This window comes from Pundamilia nyererei, unplaced genomic scaffold, assembly GCF_000239375.1.
Source record: "Pundamilia nyererei isolate P.nyererei 1_Seehausen unplaced genomic scaffold, PunNye1.0 scaffold00055, whole genome shotgun sequence".
In the NCBI taxonomy this organism is placed as follows: Eukaryota; Metazoa; Chordata; class Actinopteri; order Cichliformes; family Cichlidae; genus Pundamilia; species Pundamilia nyererei.
The window spans coordinates 3,199,201-3,201,697 of NW_005187456.1; positions in this window are offsets into that span (position 1 = coordinate 3,199,201).

The window sequence follows — 2,497 nt, forward strand, 5'->3', positions numbered from 1 at the left end:
AAGGGAGGAGAATGGGGGAAAAACAGAAAAGTGGAAAAAGATGAAGGGCTGAAATTGTGTTTCTGACAGAATGAAGAACTTCACAGCCACGAAACCTTCATCTGGCATCTGTTTGATCCTGCCCAGTTAAAGAACAGCAAAGGTTTGGGATATGACTGGCACAGGGACTCCAATTCAGACACAAAGCTTTCAAAAAAACTTGACACAAAACTTGCATTTGCTCACAGAACCTTGAAATGAGCATCTCTGCATCAGAGCATAACTGGGAAAGGATAAAGTCAAAGAGGTAATCCTCTCGTACTGTATATGCCAAAGTGCCTGCTGGTAGTTCAGGAAATTAGGAGCAGGAGCATCATAAGATCTGAAAAATACACTGAACTTTGGACTGAAACAATTTCCTCTTGTCGGTCCTTCACTCTTGCCCTCCGCACTTGTCTTTGCTCCCTCCTCACCCCTTCTCACACTTGATTTGACAGTCTGTGTGTTATGACCCGAGGCTGACACAGACATCCAAAATGTCTCTGAAAGGTAACACAAACCGGTCACTGGAAAAAAAAGAGGTGCCAAAGTAAATATCAGACTAAACTGAAAGGCCCTTTTATACAAAACACACCTTATTTCAGAGAACGCTTTCCCTTTCTTTGACCCTCTGAAAGTGCTATAATGCTTTTCCTTATTTTTTAATTTTATATATACACATTCGTAAGATTCTCTCTCTCTCTCTCTCTCTCTAGATACAACCTCAGATCAACCACAAAGCGTGCCATATTACATCACGTCACTATTTATCTAAAAAAACAACAAAGCTAAAATGAAGATCTGCTGTTGAAAAAAATAAGTAAACCCTTCCTATTTCCATGGGAATTATGAGTGGTAAACATCAGCCAGGTGCTGCCTGTCAAATGCGCTTGATTCATGTACCATCAGTGAGCGTGAGTGCCTCTGTAAAAGCAGAGGCTCTGGCAGTTTGTTGGTTGTGAGCCTTCAGGTGTGCATGAACACAACACCAAAGAGGAAAAAGGTGAGCAATGATCTTAAAGAAGAGAAGAGAGAGCGACGTGTCAGACTCTACAGGTCTCAGCTAGAGTGAAGTTCAGACGGTGCGATTAGAAACAGATTGAACAAGTATGGCAAATGCAGCCACCTGCTGAATTTGGTACCACAGCGGTGGTTACTGTGGTGATTGTTACATGTTTTGCAGGCACAGGACCTGGGCACCTTGCAGTCATTGACTCAACCATGAATCCCTCTGTACTCAAAGTATTCTAGAGTCAAATGCGAATCCATTTGTTTAACAGCTAAAGCTTGGCTGAAACGGGTTCATGCAACAGGAAAATGATCCCAGGCACAGGAGCAAATCTACAAAAGAATGGCAGAAAAAGAAAAGGATCAACATGTTTCAATGGCCAAGCCAAAGCACAGACCTCTACATGACTGATGTGCTGCGGTAGGACTTAGCAGAGCTGTGGATAAATGAATGCCTGCAAACCTCAATGAACCTTTTAAAGAAAACTGGGCCAAAATTCCTCAGCAATGCGAGAGACTGATAAACTCACACAGGAAATAGTTACTTCAAATTACTGTTGCTAAAGCTGGTTCTGCAAGCTACTGAATCATGGAGCATATTTAGGTTTTCGCAGGACTTGCATCCATTTTGCCTTCATGATTCTTCATGGCACAGATTCAAAACACAGAGCAAGGTGCTGCAAACATTCCTCGGAGACTTTGATCTCATGACAGCGTCGCATCCTTACACTTCCACAGTGTGAGTCTCCTGTTCCACGACACCCCAGAGGTGCTCTGTTGGAGTGAAGCAACTGCACAGTCAGCAGTCTCCACCTCTCACTGTGTTTTTGCATTTACTGAGCTAAACTGTCAGCACGTACAAAATATACTCAAACCAGCAAAAAGTAAAAGTGCTCATTTTGCACTAAAATAGTTCCCGTGACTGATAATGTGATGTTATTGGAGTGATTTGGTTTTCAGGTACTTTACATACAGTTTGAGTGATTTACTCCACGGCACAAATGGGAAGAAAAGGAAGCACAAACAAAGCTGTGCTGCTGCAATTTGCTCTAAATTTATTTCACTCTTTGTGCTTTATTTTTTAATGACTGCAGCGTATCCCAGGTGTCAGTGAGCAAGAGGTGGGATAACCTCGACCATGTGCCAGTGTAATACAGACAGAGTAAAGAAGCTAAAGTAAGATGCTCCAAGTTTACATCTACTTATATAATTCCACATTATATCTCCCTGTTGTAAACATGTTTAGATAAAATGCATATTGACATTGTTTTGGTTTTTTTGCAATGTTTAACCCCTTAGCAGTCCTACAAATTTACAATTAGTCCCCTAAACCATCCAATGTACCGTGGGCGGTACGTCCGACTGCTAACAGGTTAAAGCATGTAAGAAACTCTAATAACAATGATTATCATCATATGTGATGATTTTTTCCAGTAAACATCTAAACAGGTAATACAGGTAACTTCTTCCT